Source organism: Ranitomeya imitator, chromosome 4 (assembly GCF_032444005.1).
Source record: "Ranitomeya imitator isolate aRanImi1 chromosome 4, aRanImi1.pri, whole genome shotgun sequence".
NCBI classification, from domain to species: Eukaryota; Metazoa; Chordata; class Amphibia; order Anura; family Dendrobatidae; genus Ranitomeya; species Ranitomeya imitator.
The window spans coordinates 621,292,751-621,313,492 of record NC_091285.1 but is presented as its reverse complement, the minus strand read 5'-3'; the positions used below and the strand labels follow the sequence as shown (position 1 = coordinate 621,313,492).

At 38.1% G+C, this 20,742-nt stretch overlaps 28 non-coding genes across 28 annotated transcripts; all 28 read left to right on the top strand.

Moving 5' to 3' along the window:
- Nucleotides 1-31: 31 nt before the first annotated feature.
- Nucleotides 32-124, top strand: TRNAI-UAU (transfer RNA isoleucine (anticodon UAU)). The gene is given in 2 exon segments: nt 32-69; nt 89-124. It is a non-coding gene; the product is annotated as a tRNA-Ile (tRNA).
- A 447-nt stretch (nt 125-571) lies between these two features.
- Nucleotides 572-644, top strand: TRNAR-CCU (transfer RNA arginine (anticodon CCU)). Its single transcript has one exon. It is a non-coding gene; the product is annotated as a tRNA-Arg (tRNA).
- An 852-nt stretch (nt 645-1,496) lies between these two features.
- TRNAI-UAU (transfer RNA isoleucine (anticodon UAU)) lies at nt 1,497-1,589 on the top strand. Its single transcript is given in 2 exon segments — nt 1,497-1,534; nt 1,554-1,589. It is a non-coding gene; the product is annotated as a tRNA-Ile (tRNA).
- A 447-nt stretch (nt 1,590-2,036) lies between these two features.
- On the top strand, nt 2,037-2,109 carry TRNAR-CCU (transfer RNA arginine (anticodon CCU)). Its single transcript has one exon. It is a non-coding gene; the product is annotated as a tRNA-Arg (tRNA).
- An 852-nt stretch (nt 2,110-2,961) lies between these two features.
- Nucleotides 2,962-3,054, top strand: TRNAI-UAU (transfer RNA isoleucine (anticodon UAU)). Its single transcript is given in 2 exon segments — nt 2,962-2,999; nt 3,019-3,054. It is a non-coding gene; the product is annotated as a tRNA-Ile (tRNA).
- A 447-nt stretch (nt 3,055-3,501) lies between these two features.
- TRNAR-CCU (transfer RNA arginine (anticodon CCU)) lies at nt 3,502-3,574 on the top strand. Its single transcript has one exon. It is a non-coding gene; the product is annotated as a tRNA-Arg (tRNA).
- An 852-nt stretch (nt 3,575-4,426) lies between these two features.
- On the top strand, nt 4,427-4,519 carry TRNAI-UAU (transfer RNA isoleucine (anticodon UAU)). The gene is given in 2 exon segments: nt 4,427-4,464; nt 4,484-4,519. It is a non-coding gene; the product is annotated as a tRNA-Ile (tRNA).
- A 447-nt stretch (nt 4,520-4,966) lies between these two features.
- Nucleotides 4,967-5,039, top strand: TRNAR-CCU (transfer RNA arginine (anticodon CCU)). The gene has a single exon. It is a non-coding gene; the product is annotated as a tRNA-Arg (tRNA).
- Nucleotides 5,040-5,891: 852 nt separating this feature from the next.
- On the top strand, nt 5,892-5,984 carry TRNAI-UAU (transfer RNA isoleucine (anticodon UAU)). The gene is given in 2 exon segments: nt 5,892-5,929; nt 5,949-5,984. It is a non-coding gene; the product is annotated as a tRNA-Ile (tRNA).
- Nucleotides 5,985-6,431: 447 nt separating this feature from the next.
- On the top strand, nt 6,432-6,504 carry TRNAR-CCU (transfer RNA arginine (anticodon CCU)). Its single transcript has one exon. It is a non-coding gene; the product is annotated as a tRNA-Arg (tRNA).
- Nucleotides 6,505-7,356: 852 nt separating this feature from the next.
- TRNAI-UAU (transfer RNA isoleucine (anticodon UAU)) lies at nt 7,357-7,449 on the top strand. The gene is given in 2 exon segments: nt 7,357-7,394; nt 7,414-7,449. It is a non-coding gene; the product is annotated as a tRNA-Ile (tRNA).
- A 447-nt stretch (nt 7,450-7,896) lies between these two features.
- Nucleotides 7,897-7,969, top strand: TRNAR-CCU (transfer RNA arginine (anticodon CCU)). Its single transcript has one exon. It is a non-coding gene; the product is annotated as a tRNA-Arg (tRNA).
- An 850-nt stretch (nt 7,970-8,819) lies between these two features.
- On the top strand, nt 8,820-8,912 carry TRNAI-UAU (transfer RNA isoleucine (anticodon UAU)). Its single transcript is given in 2 exon segments — nt 8,820-8,857; nt 8,877-8,912. It is a non-coding gene; the product is annotated as a tRNA-Ile (tRNA).
- Nucleotides 8,913-9,359: 447 nt separating this feature from the next.
- TRNAR-CCU (transfer RNA arginine (anticodon CCU)) lies at nt 9,360-9,432 on the top strand. Its single transcript has one exon. It is a non-coding gene; the product is annotated as a tRNA-Arg (tRNA).
- Nucleotides 9,433-10,284: 852 nt separating this feature from the next.
- On the top strand, nt 10,285-10,377 carry TRNAI-UAU (transfer RNA isoleucine (anticodon UAU)). The gene is given in 2 exon segments: nt 10,285-10,322; nt 10,342-10,377. It is a non-coding gene; the product is annotated as a tRNA-Ile (tRNA).
- A 447-nt stretch (nt 10,378-10,824) lies between these two features.
- On the top strand, nt 10,825-10,897 carry TRNAR-CCU (transfer RNA arginine (anticodon CCU)). Its single transcript has one exon. It is a non-coding gene; the product is annotated as a tRNA-Arg (tRNA).
- A 389-nt stretch (nt 10,898-11,286) lies between these two features.
- TRNAR-CCU (transfer RNA arginine (anticodon CCU)) lies at nt 11,287-11,359 on the top strand. The gene has a single exon. It is a non-coding gene; the product is annotated as a tRNA-Arg (tRNA).
- Nucleotides 11,360-12,211: 852 nt separating this feature from the next.
- TRNAI-UAU (transfer RNA isoleucine (anticodon UAU)) lies at nt 12,212-12,304 on the top strand. Its single transcript is given in 2 exon segments — nt 12,212-12,249; nt 12,269-12,304. It is a non-coding gene; the product is annotated as a tRNA-Ile (tRNA).
- A 447-nt stretch (nt 12,305-12,751) lies between these two features.
- TRNAR-CCU (transfer RNA arginine (anticodon CCU)) lies at nt 12,752-12,824 on the top strand. Its single transcript has one exon. It is a non-coding gene; the product is annotated as a tRNA-Arg (tRNA).
- An 852-nt stretch (nt 12,825-13,676) lies between these two features.
- TRNAI-UAU (transfer RNA isoleucine (anticodon UAU)) lies at nt 13,677-13,769 on the top strand. The gene is given in 2 exon segments: nt 13,677-13,714; nt 13,734-13,769. It is a non-coding gene; the product is annotated as a tRNA-Ile (tRNA).
- Nucleotides 13,770-15,141: 1,372 nt separating this feature from the next.
- On the top strand, nt 15,142-15,234 carry TRNAI-UAU (transfer RNA isoleucine (anticodon UAU)). Its single transcript is given in 2 exon segments — nt 15,142-15,179; nt 15,199-15,234. It is a non-coding gene; the product is annotated as a tRNA-Ile (tRNA).
- Nucleotides 15,235-15,681: 447 nt separating this feature from the next.
- TRNAR-CCU (transfer RNA arginine (anticodon CCU)) lies at nt 15,682-15,754 on the top strand. Its single transcript has one exon. It is a non-coding gene; the product is annotated as a tRNA-Arg (tRNA).
- An 852-nt stretch (nt 15,755-16,606) lies between these two features.
- Nucleotides 16,607-16,699, top strand: TRNAI-UAU (transfer RNA isoleucine (anticodon UAU)). The gene is given in 2 exon segments: nt 16,607-16,644; nt 16,664-16,699. It is a non-coding gene; the product is annotated as a tRNA-Ile (tRNA).
- Nucleotides 16,700-17,146: 447 nt separating this feature from the next.
- Nucleotides 17,147-17,219, top strand: TRNAR-CCU (transfer RNA arginine (anticodon CCU)). Its single transcript has one exon. It is a non-coding gene; the product is annotated as a tRNA-Arg (tRNA).
- An 852-nt stretch (nt 17,220-18,071) lies between these two features.
- Nucleotides 18,072-18,164, top strand: TRNAI-UAU (transfer RNA isoleucine (anticodon UAU)). Its single transcript is given in 2 exon segments — nt 18,072-18,109; nt 18,129-18,164. It is a non-coding gene; the product is annotated as a tRNA-Ile (tRNA).
- Nucleotides 18,165-18,611: 447 nt separating this feature from the next.
- On the top strand, nt 18,612-18,684 carry TRNAR-CCU (transfer RNA arginine (anticodon CCU)). The gene has a single exon. It is a non-coding gene; the product is annotated as a tRNA-Arg (tRNA).
- An 852-nt stretch (nt 18,685-19,536) lies between these two features.
- On the top strand, nt 19,537-19,629 carry TRNAI-UAU (transfer RNA isoleucine (anticodon UAU)). Its single transcript is given in 2 exon segments — nt 19,537-19,574; nt 19,594-19,629. It is a non-coding gene; the product is annotated as a tRNA-Ile (tRNA).
- Nucleotides 19,630-20,076: 447 nt separating this feature from the next.
- Nucleotides 20,077-20,149, top strand: TRNAR-CCU (transfer RNA arginine (anticodon CCU)). The gene has a single exon. It is a non-coding gene; the product is annotated as a tRNA-Arg (tRNA).
- Nucleotides 20,150-20,742: the final 593 nt, after the last annotated feature.

The window sequence follows — 20,742 nt, the reverse complement described above, 5'->3', positions numbered from 1 at the left end:
GAATGTATGTCGTAGGGGGTGTGCCCAGTCGGCTCCAGTGGCGCAATCGGTCAGCGCGCGGTACTTATAAAGCAGTAACTGTCGAGTGATGCCGAGGTTGTGAGTTCGACCCTCACCTGGAGCATTCTATTCTTGCCTTCGTTTTGTATTTTTTACTACTGAAGTCGTTGAAACGGTTCATGATCTAGTGCCAAGATTAAGAGAGAAATTTCAACGAGATATTTGTTGTTTAAGTTTTTGTATTTTTAAAAATTGCCGCAGGTTGGACAAGTCTACTGAGTCCCACCGTAATCTGGTGTCATAATTGAAAGGGAAATGTGGAAGCTATCTATTTAGTTTTTCAGGCTTCTGGTAGTCCAATAAACTTTCCATCATCGGCATTAGTAACGTACAGTGACCCGACAAAGTTAGCCCTGGCTCTCTTGTAAAATAAAGATGCATGTGCATTCGGACGGTTTGTTTCAATTTGGAGTTCAAACTTACAAGATCGTTCGTGATAACTCAATCAAAATTGAGTGCTGCACTCTTGTGGTAACCAAAAAAAGTCTAGATTTTTAAGCTACTCCATCTAGCCCCAGTGGCCTAATGGATAAGGCACTGGCCTCCTAAGCCAGGGATTGTGGGTTCAAGTCCCATCTGGGGTGCTTGTTGATTTCCCTTTCCGACAGCTTCTCATGGAAGTTTGATGGTGCATGTGTAAACCGTTCTCCTTGTCTTGTTTCTTCGTAAATTAGTTCTTGCAAACCTCTACCCTTTACAACGATCCTTTCCATGTACTGAGAAAAGCGTTAACACGCAATTGTGTGGCGGAAAAATATTGCATCTTAATTGTTTTCATCTTATCTTCATTTATGACCCAAATAACAAAGAGTATATTTTCTAAGATATGGTTATGCTTTCAACCACACAATATTTGCAAAGATCAAAAGAAAAAAATTATAATTGAAAAAATGCAAACGGTTTTTGAAACATTTTGGACAATGTTCTTTTTTTCATATCATGTTCTTTCTTACAAAACAAAATGAGAGTAATCTTTCAATTTTTACCCTGGCCATTGGGAACATTTTGGACTCAAACATCCTGCCGTTCTACTAAATATCAGAGGTATGGTTACAAAGACTGACAACACCTCTGTACGCAGCTGTTAACACAGGATCTAGGAATCACAAAAGGTGATGTCACAGATGACCCTGCAGCCCCTGAATTCAGAAGAATTTTTTATATCGTCAATGTCTGTTCATTGCAGCAAATGTACGTGCGCATTTCCAGATCCAAAAAAAAACAGGATGTTTGAGTCTAAAATGACCCGGCGTCCAGTGTCTAAATTTCTCATTTTCATTTTTAATAAAGATCGTGATATGGTAAAATATATATTGTCAAACATTATAATAAAATCTTAGAAACCTGTTGTAAGCAATCATTAATTTTCTGAAGAACTATCCCATTTCATTTTTTTTTTCTTATAGAATGTATGTCGTAGGGGGTGTGCCCAGTCGGCTCCAGTGGCGCAATCGGTCAGCGCGCGGTACTTATAAAGCAGTAACTGTCGAGTGATGCCGAGGTTGTGAGTTCGACCCTCACCTGGAGCATTCTATTCTTGCCTTCGTTTTGTATTTTTTACTACTGAAGTCGTTGAAACGGTTCATGATCTAGTGCCAAGATTAAGAGAGAAATTTCAACGAGATATTTGTTGTTTAAGTTTTTGTATTTTTAAAAATTGCCGCAGGTTGGACAAGTCTACTGAGTCCCACCGTAATCTGGTGTCATAATTGAAAGGGAAATGTGGAAGCTATCTATTTAGTTTTTCAGGCTTCTGGTAGTCCAATAAACTTTCCATCATCGGCATTAGTAACGTACAGTGACCCGACAAAGTTAGCCCTGGCTCTCTTGTAAAATAAAGATGCATGTGCATTCGGACGGTTTGTTTCAATTTGGAGTTCAAACTTACAAGATCGTTCGTGATAACTCAATCAAAATTGAGTGCTGCACTCTTGTGGTAACCAAAAAAAGTCTAGATTTTTAAGCTACTCCATCAAGCCCCAGTGGCCTAATGGATAAGGCACTGGCCTCCTAAGCCAGGGATTGTGGGTTCAAGTCCCATCTGGGGTGCTTGTTGATTTCCCTTTCCGACAGCTTCTCATGGAAGTTTGATGGTGCATGTGTAAACCGTTCTCCTTGTCTTGTTTCTTCGTAAATTAGTTCTTGCAAACCTCTACCCTTTACAACGATCCTTTCCATGTACTGAGAGAAGCGTTAACACGCAATTGTGTGGCGGAAAAATATTGCATCTTAATTGTTTTCATCTTATCTTCATTTATGACCCAAATAACAAAGAGTATATTTTCTAAGATATGGTTATGCTTTCAACCACACAATATTTGCAAAGGTCAAAAGAAAAAAATTATAATTGAAAAAATGTAAACGGTTTTTGAAACATTTTGGACAATGTTCTTTTTTTCATATCATGTTCTTTCTTACAAAACAAAATGAGAGTAATCTTTCAATTTTTACCCTGGCCATTGGGAACATTTTGGACTCAAACATCCTGCCGTTCTACTAAATATCAGAGGTATGGTTACAAAGACTGACAACACCTCTGTACGCAGCTGTTAACACAGGATCTAGGAATCACAAAAGGTGATGTCACAGATGACCCTGCAGCCCCTGAATTCAGAAGAATTTTTTATATCGTCAATGTCTGTTCATTGCAGCAAATGTACGTGCGCATTTCCAGATCCAAAAAAAAACAGGATGTTTGAGTCTAAAATGACCCGGCGTCCAGTGTCTAAATTTCTCATTTTCATTTTTAATAAAGATCGTGATATGGTAAAATATATATTGTCAAACATTATAATAAAATCTTAGAAACCTGTTGTAAGCAATCATTAATTTTCTGAAGAACTATCCCATTTCATTTTTTTTTTCTTATAGAATGTATGTCGTAGGGGGTGTGCCCAGTCGGCTCCAGTGGCGCAATCGGTCAGCGCGCGGTACTTATAAAGCAGTAACTGTCGAGTGATGCCGAGGTTGTGAGTTCGACCCTCACCTGGAGCATTCTATTCTTGCCTTCGTTTTGTATTTTTTACTACTGAAGTCGTTGAAACGGTTCATGATCTAGTGCCAAGATTAAGAGAGAAATTTCAACGAGATATTTGTTGTTTAAGTTTTTGTATTTTTAAAAATTGCCGCAGGTTGGACAAGTCTACTGAGTCCCACCGTAATCTGGTGTCATAATTGAAAGGGAAATGTGGAAGCTATCTATTTAGTTTTTCAGGCTTCTGGTAGTCCAATAAACTTTCCATCATCGGCATTAGTAACGTACAGTGACCCGACAAAGTTAGCCCTGGCTCTCTTGTAAAATAAAGATGCATGTGCATTCGGACGGTTTGTTTCAATTTGGAGTTCAAACTTACAAGATCGTTCGTGATAACTCAATCAAAATTGAGTGCTGCACTCTTGTGGTAACCAAAAAAAGTCTAGATTTTTAAGCTACTCCATCAAGCCCCAGTGGCCTAATGGATAAGGCACTGGCCTCCTAAGCCAGGGATTGTGGGTTCAAGTCCCATCTGGGGTGCTTGTTGATTTCCCTTTCCGACAGCTTCTCATGGAAGTTTGATGGTGCATGTGTAAACCGTTCTCCTTGTCTTGTTTCTTCGTAAATTAGTTCTTGCAAACCTCTACCCTTTACAACGATCCTTTCCATGTACTGAGAGAAGCGTTAACACGCAATTGTGTGGCGGAAAAATATTGCATCTTAATTGTTTTCATCTTATCTTCATTTATGACCCAAATAACAAAGAGTATATTTTCTAAGATATGGTTATGCTTTCAACCACACAATATTTGCAAAGATCAAAAGAAAAAAATTATAATTGAAAAAATGTAAACGGTTTTTGAAACATTTTGGACAATGTTCTTTTTTTCATATCATGTTCTTTCTTACAAAACAAAATGAGAGTAATCTTTCAATTTTTACCCTGGCCATTGGGAACATTTTGGACTCAAACATCCTGCTGTTCTACTAAATATCAGAGGTATGGTTACAAAGACTGACAACACCTCTGTACGCAGCTGTTAACACAGGATCTAGGAATCACAAAAGGTGATGTCACAGATGACCCTGCAGCCCCTGAATTCAGAAGAATTTTTTATATCGTCAATGTCTGTTCATTGCAGCAAATGTACGTGCGCATTTCCAGATCCAAAAAAAAACAGGATGTTTGAGTCTAAAATGACCCGGCGTCCAGTGTCTAAATTTCTCATTTTCATTTTTAATAAAGATCGTGATATGGTAAAATATATATTGTCAAACATTATAATAAAATCTTAGAAACCTGTTGTAAGCAATCATTAATTTTCTGAAGAACTATCCCATTTCATTTTTTTTTTCTTATAGAATGTATGTCGTAGGGGGTGTGCCCAGTCGGCTCCAGTGGCGCAATCGGTCAGCGCGCGGTACTTATAAAGCAGTAACTGTCGAGTGATGCCGAGGTTGTGAGTTCGACCCTCACCTGGAGCATTCTATTCTTGCCTTCGTTTTGTATTTTTTACTACTGAAGTCGTTGAAACGGTTCATGATCTAGTGCCAAGATTAAGAGAGAAATTTCAACGAGATATTTGTTGTTTAAGATTTTGTATTTTTAAAAATTGCCGCAGGTTGGACAAGTCTACTGAGTCCCACCGTAATCTGGTGTCATAATTGAAAGGGAAATGTGGAAGCTATCTATTTAGTTTTTCAGGCTTCTGGTAGTCCAATAAACTTTCCATCATCGGCATTAGTAACGTACAGTGACCCGACAAAGTTAGCCCTGGCTCTCTTGTAAAATAAAGATGCATGTGCATTCGGACGGTTTGTTTCAATTTGGAGTTCAAACTTACAAGATCGTTCGTGATAACTCAATCAAAATTGAGTGCTGCACTCTTGTGGTAACCAAAAAAAGTCTAGATTTTTAAGCTACTCCATCAAGCCCCAGTGGCCTAATGGATAAGGCACTGGCCTCCTAAGCCAGGGATTGTGGGTTCAAGTCCCATCTGGGGTGCTTGTTGATTTCCCTTTCCGACAGCTTCTCATGGAAGTTTGATGGTGCATGTGTAAACCGTTCTCCTTGTCTTGTTTCTTCGTAAATTAGTTCTTGCAAACCTCTACCCTTTACAACGATCCTTTCCATGTACTGAGAGAAGCGTTAACACGCAATTGTGTGGCGGAAAAATATTGCATCTTAATTGTTTTCATCTTATCTTCATTTATGACCCAAATAACAAAGAGTATATTTTCTAAGATATGGTTATGCTTTCAACCACACAATATTTGCAAAGATCAAAAGAAAAAAATTATAATTGAAAAAATGTAAACGGTTTTTGAAACATTTTGGACAATGTTCTTTTTTTCATATCATGTTCTTTCTTACAAAACAAAATGAGAGTAATCTTTCAATTTTTACCCTGGCCATTGGGAACATTTTGGACTCAAACATCCTGCCGTTCTACTAAATATCAGAGGTATGGTTACAAAGACTGACAACACCTCTGTACGCAGCTGTTAACACAGGATCTAGGAATCACAAAAGGTGATGTCACAGATGACCCTGCAGCCCCTGAATTCAGAAGAATTTTTTATATCGTCAATGTCTGTTCATTGCAGCAAATGTACGTGCGCATTTCCAGATCCAAAAAAAAACAGGATGTTTGAGTCTAAAATGACCCGGCGTCCAGTGTCTAAATTTCTCATTTTCATTTTTAATAAAGATCGTGATATGGTAAAATATATATTGTCAAACATTATAATAAAATCTTAGAAACCTGTTGTAAGCAATCATTAATTTTCTGAAGAACTATCCCATTTCATTTTTTTTTTCTTATAGAATGTATGTCGTAGGGGGTGTGCCCAGTCGGCTCCAGTGGCGCAATCGGTCAGCGCGCGGTACTTATAAAGCAGTAACTGTCGAGTGATGCCGAGGTTGTGAGTTCGACCCTCACCTGGAGCATTCTATTCTTGCCTTCGTTTTGTATTTTTTACTACTGAAGTCGTTGAAACGGTTCATGATCTAGTGCCAAGATTAAGAGAGAAATTTCAACGAGATATTTGTTGTTTAAGTTTTTGTATTTTTAAAAATTGCCGCAGGTTGGACAAGTCTACTGAGTCCCACCGTAATCTGGTGTCATAATTGAAAGGGAAATGTGGAAGCTATCTATTTAGTTTTTCAGGCTTCTGGTAGTCCAATAAACTTTCCATCATCGGCATTAGTAACGTACAGTGACCCGACAAAGTTAGCCCTGGCTCTCTTGTAAAATAAAGATGCATGTGCATTCGGACGGTTTGTTTCAATTTGGAGTTCAAACTTACAAGATCGTTCGTGATAACTCAATCAAAATTGAGTGCTGCACTCTTGTGGTAACCAAAAAAAGTCTAGATTTTTAAGCTACTCCATCAAGCCCCAGTGGCCTAATGGATAAGGCACTGGCCTCCTAAGCCAGGGATTGTGGGTTCAAGTCCCATCTGGGGTGCTTGTTGATTTCCCTTTCCGACAGCTTCTCATGGAAGTTTGATGGTGCATGTGTAAACCGTTCTCCTTGTCTTGTTTCTTCGTAAATTAGTTCTTGCAAACCTCTACCCTTTACAACGATCCTTTCCATGTACTGAGAGAAGCGTTAACACGCAATTGTGTGGCGGAAAAATATTGCATCTTAATTGTTTTCATCTTATCTTCATTTATGACCCAAATAACAAAGAGTATATTTTCTAAGATATGGTTATGCTTTCAACCACACAATATTTGCAAAGATCAAAAGAAAAAAATTATAATTGAAAAAATGTAAACGGTTTTTGAAACATTTTGGACAATGTTCTTTTTTTCATATCATGTTCTTTCTTACAAAACAAAATGAGAGTAATCTTTCAATTTTTACCCTGGCCATTGGGAACATTTTGGACTCAAACATCCTGCCGTTCTACTAAATATCAGAGGTATGGTTACAAAGACTGACAACACCTCTGTACGCAGCTGTTAACACAGGATCTAGGAATCACAAAAGGTGATGTCACAGATGACCCTGCAGCCCCTGAATTCAGAAGAATTTTTTATATCGTCAATGTCTGTTCATTGCAGCAAATGTACGTGCGCATTTCCAGATCCAAAAAAAAACAGGATGTTTGAGTCTAAAATGACCCGGCGTCCAGTGTCTAAATTTCTCATTTTCATTTTTAATAAAGATCGTGATATGGTAAAATATATATTGTCAAACATTATAATAAAATCTTAGAAACCTGTTGTAAGCAATCATTAATTTTCTGAAGAACTATCCCATTTCATTTTTTTTTTCTTATAGAATGTATGTCGTAGGGGGTGTGCCCAGTCGGCTCCAGTGGCGCAATCGGTCAGCGCGCGGTACTTATAAAGCAGTAACTGTCGAGTGATGCCGAGGTTGTGAGTTCGACCCTCACCTGGAGCATTCTATTCTTGCCTTCGTTTTGTATTTTTTACTACTGAAGTCGTTGAAACGGTTCATGATCTAGTGCCAAGATTAAGAGAGAAATTTCAACGAGATATTTGTTGTTTAAGTTTTTGTATTTTTAAAAATTGCCGCAGGTTGGACAAGTCTACTGAGTCCCACCGTAATCTGGTGTCATAATTGAAAGGGAAATGTGGAAGCTATCTATTTAGTTTTTCAGGCTTCTGGTAGTCCAATAAACTTTCCATCATCGGCATTAGTAACGTACAGTGACCCGACAAAGTTAGCCCTGGCTCTCTTGTAAAATAAAGATGCATGTGCATTCGGACGGTTTGTTTCAATTTGGAGTTCAAACTTACAAGATCGTTCGTGATAACTCAATCAAAATTGAGTGCTGCACTCTTGTGGTAACCAAAAAAAGTCTAGATTTTTAAGCTACTCCATCAAGCCCCAGTGGCCTAATGGATAAGGCACTGGCCTCCTAAGCCAGGGATTGTGGGTTCAAGTCCCATCTGGGGTGCTTGTTGATTTCCCTTTCCGACAGCTTCTCATGGAAGTTTGATGGTGCATGTGTAAACCGTTCTCCTTGTCTTGTTTCTTCGTAAATTAGTTCTTGCAAACCTCTACCCTTTACAACGATCCTTTCCATGTACTGAGAGAAGCGTTAACACGCAATTGTGTGGCGGAAAAATATTGCATCTTAATTGTTTTCATCTTATCTTCATTTATGACCCAAATAACAAAGAGTATATTTTCTAAGATATGGTTATGCTTTCAACCACACAATATTTGCAAAGATCAAAAGAAAAAAATTATAATTGAAAAAATGTAAACGGTTTTTGAAACATTTTGGACAATGTTCTTTTTTTCATATCATGTTCTTTCTTACAAAACAAAATGAGAGTAATCTTTCAATTTTTACCCTGGCCATTGGGAACATTTTGGACTCAAACATCCTGCCGTTCTACTAAATATCAGAGGTATGGTTACAAAGACTGACAACACCTCTGTACGCAGCTGTTAACACAGGATCTAGGAATCACAAAAGGTGATGTCACAGATGACCCTGCAGCCCCTGAATTCAGAAGAATTTTTTATATCGTCAATGTCTGTTCATTGCAGCAAATGTACGTGCGCATTTCCAGATCCAAAAAAACAGGATGTTTGAGTCTAAAATGACCCGGCGTCCAGTGTCTAAATTTCTCATTTTCATTTTTAATAAAGATCGTGATATGGTAAAATATATATTGTCAAACATTATAATAAAATCTTAGAAACCTGTTGTAAGCAATCATTAATTTTCTGAAGAACTATCCCATTTCATTTTTTTTTTCTTATAGAATGTATGTCGTAGGGGGTGTGCCCAGTCGGCTCCAGTGGCGCAATCGGTCAGCGCGCGGTACTTATAAAGCAGTAACTGTCGAGTGATGCCGAGGTTGTGAGTTCGACCCTCACCTGGAGCATTCTATTCTTGCCTTCGTTTTGTATTTTTTACTACTGAAGTCGTTGAAACGGTTCATGATCTAGTGCCAAGATTAAGAGAGAAATTTCAACGAGATATTTGTTGTTTAAGTTTTTGTATTTTTAAAAATTGCCGCAGGTTGGACAAGTCTACTGAGTCCCACCGTAATCTGGTGTCATAATTGAAAGGGAAATGTGGAAGCTATCTATTTAGTTTTTCAGGCTTCTGGTAGTCCAATAAACTTTCCATCATCGGCATTAGTAACGTACAGTGACCCGACAAAGTTAGCCCTGGCTCTCTTGTAAAATAAAGATGCATGTGCATTCGGACGGTTTGTTTCAATTTGGAGTTCAAACTTACAAGATCGTTCGTGATAACTCAATCAAAATTGAGTGCTGCACTCTTGTGGTAACCAAAAAAAGTCTAGATTTTTAAGCTACTCCATCAAGCCCCAGTGGCCTAATGGATAAGGCACTGGCCTCCTAAGCCAGGGATTGTGGGTTCAAGTCCCATCTGGGGTGCTTGTTGATTTCCCTTTCCGACAGCTTCTCATGGAAGTTTGATGGTGCATGTGTAAACCGTTCTCCTTGTCTTGTTTCTTCGTAAATTAGTTCTTGCAAACCTCTACCCTTTACAACGATCCTTTCCATGTACTGAGAGAAGCGTTAACACGCAATTGTGTGGCGGAAAAATATTGCATCTTAATTGTTTTCATCTTATCTTCATTTATGACCCAAATAACAAAGAGTATATTTTCTAAGATATGGTTATGCTTTCAACCACACAATATTTGCAAAGATCAAAAGAAAAAAATTATAATTGAAAAAATGTAAACGGTTTTTGAAACATTTTGGACAATGTTCTTTTTTTCATATCATGTTCTTTCTTACAAAACAAAATGAGAGTAATCTTTCAATTTTTACCCTGGCCATTGGGAACATTTTGGACTCAAACATCCTGCCGTTCTACTAAATATCAGAGGTATGGTTACAAAGACTGACAACACCTCTGTACGCAGCTGTTAACACAGGATCTAGGAATCACAAAAGGTGATGTCACAGATGACCCTGCAGCCCCTGAATTCAGAAGAATTTTTTATATCGTCAATGTCTGTTCATTGCAGCAAATGTACGTGCGCATTTCCAGATCCAAAAAAAAACAGGATGTTTGAGTCTAAAATGACCCGGCGTCCAGTGTCTAAATTTCTCATTTTCATTTTTAATAAAGATCGTGATATGGTAAAATATATATTGTCAAACATTATAATAAAATCTTAGAAACCTGTTGTAAGCAATCATTAATTTTCTGAAGAACTATCCCATTTCATTTTTTTTTTCTTATAGAATGTATGTCGTAGGGGGTGTGCCCAGTCGGCTCCAGTGGCGCAATCGGTCAGCGCGCGGTACTTATAAAGCAGTAACTGTCGAGTGATGCCGAGGTTGTGAGTTCGACCCTCACCTGGAGCATTCTATTCTTGCCTTCGTTTTGTATTTTTTACTACTGAAGTCGTTGAAACGGTTCATGATCTAGTGCCAAGATTAAGAGAGAAATTTCAACGAGATATTTGTTGTTTAAGTTTTTGTATTTTTAAAAATTGCCGCAGGTTGGACAAGTCTACTGAGTCCCACCGTAATCTGGTGTCATAATTGAAAGGGAAATGTGGAAGCTATCTATTTAGTTTTTCAGGCTTCTGGTAGTCCAATAAACTTTCCATCATCGGCATTAGTAACGTACAGTGACCCGACAAAGTTAGCCCTGGCTCTCTTGTAAAATAAAGATGCATGTGCATTCGGACGGTTTGTTTCAATTTGGAGTTCAAACTTACAAGATCGTTCGTGATAACTCAATCAAAATTGAGTGCTGCACTCTTGTGGTAACCAAAAAAAGTCTAGATTTTTAAGCTACTCCATCAAGCCCCAGTGGCCTAATGGATAAGGCACTGGCCTCCTAAGCCAGGGATTGTGGGTTCAAGTCCCATCTGGGGTGCTTGTTGATTTCCCTTTCCGACAGCTTCTCATGGAAGTTTGATGGTGCATATGTAAACCGTTCTCCTTGTCTTGTTTCTTCGTAAATTAGTTCTTGCAAACCTCTACCCTTTACAACGATCCTTTCCATGTACTGAGAGAAGCGTTAACACGCAATTGTGTGGCGGAGAAATATTGCATCTTAATTGTTTTCATCTTATCTTCATTTATGACCCAAATAACAAAGTTAGCCCTGGCTCTCTTGTAAAATAAAGATGCATGTGCATTCGGACGGTTTGTTTCAATTTGGAGTTCAAACTTACAAGATCGTTCGTGATAACTCAATCAAAATTGAGTGCTGCACTCTTGTGGTAACCAAAAAAAGTCTAGATTTTTAAGCTACTCCATCAAGCCCCAGTGGCCTAATGGATAAGGCACTGGCCTCCTAAGCCAGGGATTGTGGGTTCAAGTCCCATCTGGGGTGCTTGTTGATTTCCCTTTCCGACAGCTTCTCATGGAAGTTTGATGGTGCATGTGTAAACCGTTCTCCTTGTCTTGTTTCTTCGTAAATTAGTTCTTGCAAACCTCTACCCTTTACAACGATCCTTTCCATGTACTGAGAGAAGCGTTAACACGCAATTGTGTGGCGGAAAAATATTGCATCTTAATTGTTTTCATCTTATCTTCATTTATGACCCAAATAACAAAGAGTATATTTTCTAAGATATGGTTATGCTTTCAACCACACAATATTTGCAAAGATCAAAAGAAAAAAATTATAATTGAAAAAATGTAAACGGTTTTTGAAACATTTTGGACAATGTTCTTTTTTTCATATCATGTTCTTTCTTACAAAACAAAATGAGAGTAATCTTTCAATTTTTACCCTGGCCATTGGGAACATTTTGGACTCAAACATCCTGCCGTTCTACTAAATATCAGAGGTATGGTTACAAAGACTGACAACACCTCTGTACGCAGCTGTTAACACAGGATCTAGGAATCACAAAAGGTGATGTCACAGATGACCCTGCAGCCCCTGAATTCAGAAGAATTTTTTATATCGTCAATGTCTGTTCATTGCAGCAAATGTACGTGCGCATTTCCAGATCCAAAAAAAAACAGGATGTTTGAGTCTAAAATGACCCGGCGTCCAGTGTCTAAATTTCTCATTTTCATTTTTAATAAAGATCGTGATATGGTAAAATATATATTGTCAAACATTATAATAAAATCTTAGAAACCTGTTGTAAGCAATCATTAATTTTCTGAAGAACTATCCCATTTCATTTTTTTTTTCTTATAGAATGTATGTCGTAGGGGGTGTGCCCAGTCGGCTCCAGTGGCGCAATCGGTCAGCGCGCGGTACTTATAAAGCAGTAACTGTCGAGTGATGCCGAGGTTGTGAGTTCGACCCTCACCTGGAGCATTCTATTCTTGCCTTCGTTTTGTATTTTTTACTACTGAAGTCGTTGAAACGGTTCATGATCTAGTGCCAAGATTAAGAGAGAAATTTCAACGAGATATTTGTTGTTTAAGTTTTTGTATTTTTAAAAATTGCCGCAGGTTGGACAAGTCTACTGAGTCCCACCGTAATCTGGTGTCATAATTGAAAGGGAAATGTGGAAGCTATCTATTTAGTTTTTCAGGCTTCTGGTAGTCCAATAAACTTTCCATCATCGGCATTAGTAACGTACAGTGACCCGACAAAGTTAGCCCTGGCTCTCTTGTAAAATAAAGATGCATGTGCATTCGGACGGTTTGTTTCAATTTGGAGTTCAAACTTACAAGATCGTTCGTGATAACTCAATCAAAATTGAGTGCTGCACTCTTGTGGTAACCAAAAAAAGTCTAGATTTTTAAGCTACTCCATCAAGCCCCAGTGGCCTAATGGATAAGGCACTGGCCTCCTAAGCCAGGGATTGTGGGTTCAAGTCCCATCTGGGGTGCTTGTTGATTTCCCTTTCCGACAGCTTCTCATGGAAGTTTGATGGTGCATGTGTAAACCGTTCTCCTTGTCTTGTTTCTTCGTAAATTAGTTCTTGCAAACCTCTACCCTTTACAACGATCCTTTCCATGTACTGAGAGAAGCGTTAACACGCAATTGTGTGGCGGAAAAATATTGCATCTTAATTGTTTTCATCTTATCTTCATTTATGACCCAAATAACAAAGAGTATATTTTCTAAGATATGGTTATGCTTTCAACCACACAATATTTGCAAAGATCAAAAGAAAAAAATTATAATTGAAAAAATGTAAACGGTTTTTGAAACATTTTGGACAATGTTCTTTTTTTCATATCATGTTCTTTCTTACAAAACAAAATGAGAGTAATCTTTCAATTTTTACCCTGGCCATTGGGAACATTTTGGACTCAAACATCCTGCCGTTCTACTAAATATCAGAGGTATGGTTACAAAGACTGACAACACCTCTGTACGCAGCTGTTAACACAGGATCTAGGAATCACAAAAGGTGATGTCACAGATGACCCTGCAGCCCCTGAATTCAGAAGAATTTTTTATATCGTCAATGTCTGTTCATTGCAGCAAATGTACGTGCGCATTTCCAGATCCAAAAAAAAACAGGATGTTTGAGTCTAAAATGACCCGGCGTCCAGTGTCTAAATTTCTCATTTTCATTTTTAATAAAGATCGTGATATGGTAAAATATATATTGTCAAACATTATAATAAAATCTTAGAAACCTGTTGTAAGCAATCATTAATTTTCTGAAGAACTATCCCATTTCATTTTTTTTTTCTTATAGAATGTATGTCGTAGGGGGTGTGCCCAGTCGGCTCCAGTGGCGCAATCGGTCAGCGCGCGGTACTTATAAAGCAGTAACTGTCGAGTGATGCCGAGGTTGTGAGTTCGACCCTCACCTGGAGCATTCTATTCTTGCCTTCGTTTTGTATTTTTTACTACTGAAGTCGTTGAAACGGTTCATGATCTAGCGCCAAGATTAAGAGAGAAATTTCAACGAGATATTTGTTGTTTAAGTTTTTGTATTTTTAAAAATTGCCGCAGGTTGGACAAGTCTACTGAGTCCCACCGTAATCTGGTGTCATAATTGAAAGGGAAATGTGGAAGCTATCTATTTAGTTTTTCAGGCTTCTGGTAGTCCAATAAACTTTCCATCATCGGCATTAGTAACGTACAGTGACCCGACAAAGTTAGCCCTGGCTCTCTTGTAAAATAAAGATGCATGTGCATTCGGACGGTTTGTTTCAATTTGGAGTTCAAACTTACAAGATCGTTCGTGATAACTCAATCAAAATTGAGTGCTGCACCTTTGTGGTAACCAAAAAAAGTCTAGATTTTTAAGCTATTCCATCAAACCCCAGTGGCCTAATGGATAAGGCACTGGCCTCCTAAGCCAGGGATTGTGGGTTCAAGTCCCATCTGGGGTGCTTGTTGATTTCCCTTTCCGACAGCTTCTCATGGAAGTTTGATGGTGCATGTGTAAACCGTTCTCCTTGTCTTGTTTCTTCGTAAATTAGTTCTTGCAAACCTCTACCCTTTACAACGATCCTTTCCATGTACTGAGAGAAGCGTTAACACGCAATTGTGTGGCGGAAAAATATTGCATCTTAATTGTTTTCATCTTATCTTCATTTATGACCCAAATAACAAAGAGTATATTTTCTAAGATATGGTTATGCTTTCAACCACACAATATTTGCAAAGATCAAACGAAAAAAATTATAATTGAAAAAATGTAAACGGTTTTTGAAACATTTTGGACAATGTTCTTTTTTTCATATCATGTTCTTTCTTACAAAACAAAATGAGAGTAATCTTTCAATTTTTACCCTGGCCATTGGGAACATTTTGGACTCAAACATCCTGCCGTTCTACTAAATATCAGAGGTATGGTTACAAAGACTGACAACACCTCTGTACGCAGCTGTTAACACAGGATCTAGGAATCACAAAAGGTGATGTCACAGATGACCCTGCAGCCCCTGAATTCAGAAGAATTTTTTATATCGTCAATGTCTGTTCATTGCAGCAAATGTACGTGCGCATTTCCAGATCCAAAAAAAAACAGGATGTTTGAGTCTAAAATGACCCGGCGTCCAGTGTCTAAATTTCTCATTTTCATTTTTAATAAAGATCGTGATATGGTAAAATATATATTGTCAAACATTATAATAAAATCTTAGAAACCTGTTGTAAGCAATCATTAATTTTCTGAAGAACTATCCCATTTCATTTTTTTTTTCTTATAGAATGTATGTCGTAGGGGGTGTGCCCAGTCGGCTCCAGTGGCGCAATCGGTCAGCGCGCGGTACTTATAAAGCAGTAACTGTCGAGTGATGCCGAGGTTGTGAGTTCGACCCTCACCTGGAGCATTCTATTCTTGCCTTCGTTTTGTATTTTTTACTACTGAAGTCGTTGAAACGGTTCATGATCTAGCGCCAAGATTAAGAGAGAAATTTCAACGAGATATTTGTTGTTTAAGTTTTTGTATTTTTAAAAATTGCCGCAGGTTGGACAAGTCTACTGAGTCCCACCGTAATCTGGTGTCATAATTGAAAGGGAAATGTGGAAGCTATCTATTTAGTTTTTCAGGCTTCTGGTAGTCCAATAAACTTTCCATCATCGGCATTAGTAACGTACAGTGACCCGACAAAGTTAGCCCTGGCTCTCTTGTAAAATAAAGATGCATGTGCATTCGGACGGTTTGTTTCAATTTGGAGTTCAAACTTACAAGATCGTTCGTGATAACTCAATCAAAATTGAGTGCTGCACTCTTGTGGTAACCAAAAAAAGTCTAGATTTTTAAGCTACTCCATCAAGCCCCAGTGGCCTAATGGATAAGGCACTGGCCTCCTAAGCCAGGGATTGTGGGTTCAAGTCCCATCTGGGGTGCTTGTTGATTTCCCTTTCCGACAGCTTCTCATGGAAGTTTGATGGTGCATGTGTAAACCGTTCTCCTTGTCTTGTTTCTTCGTAAATTAGTTCTTGCAAACCTCTACCCTTTACAACGATCCTTTCCATGTACTGAGAGAAGCGTTAACACGCAATTGTGTGGCGGAAAAATATTGCATCTTAATTGTTTTCATCTTATCTTCATTTATGACCCAAATAACAAAGAGTATATTTTCTAAGATATGGTTATGCTTTCAACCACACAATATTTGCAAAGATCAAAAGAAAAAAATTATAATTGAAAAAATGTAAACGGTTTTTGAAACATTTTGGACAATGTTCTTTTTTTCATATCATGTTCTTTCTTACAAAACAAAATGAGAGTAATCTTTCAATTTTTACCCTGGCCATTGGGAACATTTTGGACTCAAACATCCTGCCGTTCTACTAAATATCAGAGGTATGGTTACAAAGACTGACAACACCTCTGTACGCAGCTGTTAACACAGGATCTAGGAATCACAAAAGGTGATGTCACAGATGACCCTGCAGCCCCTGAATTCAGAAGAATTTTTTATATCGTCAATGTCTGTTCATTGCAGCAAATGTACGTGCACATTTCCAGATCCAAAAAAAAACAGGATGTTTGAGTCTAAAATGACCCGGCGTCCAGTGTCTAAATTTCTCATTTTCATTTTTAATAAAGATCGTGATATGGTAAAATATATATTGTCAAACATTATAATAAAATCTTAGAAACCTGTTGTAAGCAATCATTAATTTTCTGAAGAACTATCCCATTTCATTTTTTTTTTCTTATAGAATGTATGTCGTAGGGGGTGTGCCCAGTCGGCTCCAGTGGCGCAATCGGTCAGCGCGCGGTACTTATAAAGCAGTAACTGTCGAGTGATGCCGAGGTTGTGAGTTCGACCCTCACCTGGAGCATTCTATTCTTGCCTTCGTTTTGTATTTTTTACTACTGAAGTCGTTGAAACGGTTCATGATCTAGCGCCAAGATTAAGAGAGAAATTTCAACGAGATATTTGTTGTTTAAGTTTTTGTATTTTTAAAAATTGCCGCAGGTTGGACAAGTCTACTGAGTCCCACCGTAATCTGGTGTCATAATTGAAAGGGAAATGTGGAAGCTATCTATTTAGTTTTTCAGGCTTCTGGTAGTCCAATAAACTTTCCATCATCGGCATTAGTAACGTACAGTGACCCGACAAAGTTAGCCCTGGCTCTCTTGTAAAATAAAGATGCATGTGCATTCGGACGGTTTGTTTCAATTTGGAGTTCAAACTTACAAGATCGTTCGTGATAACTCAATCAAAATTGAGTGCTGCACTCTTGTGGTAACCAAAAAAAGTCTAGATTTTTAAGCTACTCCATCAAGCCCCAGTGGCCTAATGGATAAGGCACTGGCCTCCTAAGCCAGGGATTGTGGGTTCAAGTCCCATCTGGGGTGCTTGTTGATTTCCCTTTCCGACAGCTTCTCATGGAAGTTTGATGGTGCATGTGTAAACCGTTCTCCTTGTCTTGTTTCTTCGTAAATTAGTTCTTGCAAACCTCTACCCTTTACAACGATCCTTTCCATGTACTGAGAGAAGCGTTAACATGCAATTGTGTGGCGGAAAAATATTGCATCTTAATTGTTTTCATCTTATCTTCATTTATGACCCAAATAACAAAGAGTATATTTTCTAAGATATGGTTATGCTTTCAACCACACAATATTTGCAAAGATCAAAAGAAAAAAATTATAATTGAAAAAATGTAAACGGTTTTTGAAACATTTTGGACAATGTTCTTTTTTTCATATCATGTTCTTTCTTACAAAACAAAATGAGAGTAATCTTTCAATTTTTACCCTGGCCATTGGGAACATTTTGGACTCAAACATCCTGCCGTTCTCCTAAATATCAGAGGTATGGTTACAAAGACTGACAACACCTCTGTACGCAGCTGTTAACACAGGATCTAGGAATCACAAAAGGTGATGTCACAGATGACCCTGCAGCCCCTGAATTCAGAAGAATTTTTTATATCGTCAATGTCTGTTCATTGCAGCAAATGTACGTGCGCATTTCCAGATCCAAAAAAAAACAGGATGTTTGAGTCTAAAATGACCCGGCGTCCAGTGTCTAAATTTCTCATTTTCATTTTTAATAAAGATCGTGATATGGTAAAATATATATTGTCAAACATTATAATAAAATCTTAGAAACCTGTTGTAAGCAATCATTAATTTTCTGAAGAACTATCCCATTTCATTTTTTTTTTCTTATAGAATGTATGTCGTAGGGGGTGTGCCCAGTCGGCTCCAGTGGCGCAATCGGTCAGCGCGCGGTACTTATAAAGCAGTAACTGTCGAGTGATGCCGAGGTTGTGAGTTCGACCCTCACCTGGAGCATTCTATTCTTGCCTTCGTTTTGTATTTTTTACTACTGAAGTCGTTGAAACGGTTCATGATCTAGCGCCAAGATTAAGAGAGAAATTTCAACGAGATATTTGTTGTTTAAGTTTTTGTATTTTTAAAAATTGCCGCAGGTTGGACAAGTCTACTGAGTCCCACCGTAATCTGGTGTCATAATTGAAAGGGAAATGTGGAAGCTATCTATTTAGTTTTTCAGGCTTTTGGTAGTCCAATAAACTTTCCATCATCGGCATTAGTAACGTACAGTGACCCGACAAAGTTAGCCCTGGCTCTCTTGTAAAATAAAGATGCATGTGCATTCGGACGGTTTGTTTCAATTTGGAGTTCAAACTTACAAGATCGTTCGTGATAACTCAATCAAAATTGAGTGCTGCACTCTTGTGGTAACCAAAAAAAGTCTAGATTGTTAAGCTACTCCATCAAGCCCCAGTGGCCTAATGGATAAGGCACTGGCCTCCTAAGCCAGGGATTGTGGGTTCAAGTCCCATCTGGGGTGCTTGTTGATTTCCCTTTCCGACAGCTTCTCATGGAAGTTTGATGGTGCATGTGTAAACCGTTCTCCTTGTCTTGTTTCTTCGTAAATTAGTTCTTGCAAACCTCTACCCTTTACAACGATCCTTTCCATGTACTGAGAGAAGCGTTAACACGCAATTGTGTGGCGGAAAAATATTGCATCTTAATTGTTTTCATCTTATCTTCATTTATGACCCAAATAACAAAGAGTATATTTTCTAAGATATGGTTATGCTTTCAACCACACAATATTTGCAAAGATCAAAAGAAAAAAATTATAATTGAAAAAATGTAAACGGTTTTTGAAACATTTTGGACAATGTTCTTTTTTTCATATCATGTTCTTTCTTACAAAACAAAATGAGAGTAATCTTTCAATTTTTATCCTGGCCATTGGGAACATTTTGGACTCAAACATCCTGCCGTTCTACTAAATATCAGAGGTATGGTTACAAAGACTGACAACACCTCTGTACGCAGCTGTTAACACAGGATCTAGGAATCACAAAAGGTGATGTCACAGATGACCCTGCAGCCCCTGAATTCAGAAGAATTTTTTATATCGTCAATGTCTGTTCATTGCAGCAAATGTACGTGCGCATTTCCAGATCCAAAAAAAAACAGGATGTTTGAGTCTAAAATGACCCGGCGTCCAGTGTCTAAATTTCTCATTTTCATTTTTAATAAAGATCGTGATATGGTAAAATATATATTGTCAAACATTATAATAAAATCTTAGAAACCTGTTGTAAGCAATCATTAATTTTCTGAAGAACTATCCCATTTCATTTTTTTTTTCTTATAGAATGTATGTCGTAGGGGGTGTGCCCAGTCGGCTCCAGTGGCGCAATCGGTCAGCGCGCGGTACTTATAAAGCAGTAACTGTCGAGTGATGCCGAGGTTGTGAGTTCGACCCTCACCTGGAGCATTCTATTCTTGCCTTCGTTTTGTATTTTTTACTACTGAAGTCGTTGAAACGGTTCATGATCTAGTGCCAAGATTAAGAGAGAAATTTCAACGAGATATTTGTTGTTTAAGTTTTTGTATTTTTAAAAATTGCCGCAGGTTGGACAAGTCTACTGAGTCCCACCGTAATCTGGTGTCATAATTGAAAGGGAAATGTGGAAGCTATCTATTTAGTTTTTCAGGCTTCTGGTAGTCCAATAAACTTTCCATCATCGGCATTAGTAACGTACAGTGACCCGACAAAGTTAGCCCTGGCTCTCTTGTAAAATAAAGATGCATGTGCATTCGGACGGTTTGTTTCAATTTGGAGTTCAAACTTACAAGATCGTTCGTGATAACTCAATCAAAATTGAGTGCTGCACTCTTGTGGTAACCAAAAAAAGTCTAGATTTTTAAGCTACTCCATCAAGCCCCAGTGGCCTAATGGATAAGGCACTGGCCTCCTAAGCCAGGGATTGTGGGTTCAAGTCCCATCTGGGGTGCTTGTTGATTTCCCTTTCCGACAGCTTCTCATGGAAGTTTGATGGTGCATGTGTAAACCGTTCTCCTTGTCTTGTTTCTTCGTAAATTAGTTCTTGCAAACCTCTACCCTTTACAACGATCCTTTCCATGTACTGAGAGAAGCGTTAACACGCAATTGTGTGGCGGAAAAATATTGCATCTTAATTGTTTTCATCTTATCTTCATTTATGACCCAAATAACAAAGAGTATATTTTCTAAGATATGGTTATGCTTTCAACCACACAATATTTGCAAAGATCAAAAGAAAAAAATTATAATTGAAAAAATGTAAACGGTTTTTGAAACATTTTGGACAATGTTCTTTTTTTCATATCATGTTCTTTCTTACAAAACAAAATGAGAGTAATCTTTCAATTTTTACCCTGGCCATTGGGAACATTTTGGACTCAAACATCCTGCCGTTCTACTAAATATCAGAGGTATGGTTACAAAGACTGACAACACCTCTGTACGCAGCTGTTAACACAGGATCTAGGAATCACAAAAGGTGATGTCACAGATGACCCTGCAGCCCCTGAATTCAGAAGAATTTTTTATATCGTCAATGTCTGT